A 218-nucleotide genomic window follows, 5' to 3' on the forward strand; every position below is an offset into this window, starting at 1 on the left:
TTGCGAGAGGTGGGGTGACTGAGTTACAGTGCGTAGTGACGCTGGATCTGTATAGATCACAAACGGCTTGGAGCCGAGCAGGTGGACCCTGACCTTGACAATTGCATACTTCACCGCAAGTAGCCCCTTGTCATGAACTAGTAAGTTCTTCTCTGCAGCATTGAGCTGTCGAGATTCGAACGCGATCACCCGATCTCGCCCCTCGGCGTCTGCTTGCA

The sequence above is a fragment of the Plasmopara halstedii genome (genome assembly GCF_900000015.1).
Source record: "Plasmopara halstedii genome assembly, contig: Scaffold_2386, whole genome shotgun sequence".
NCBI lineage: Eukaryota > Oomycota > Peronosporomycetes > Peronosporales > Peronosporaceae > Plasmopara > Plasmopara halstedii.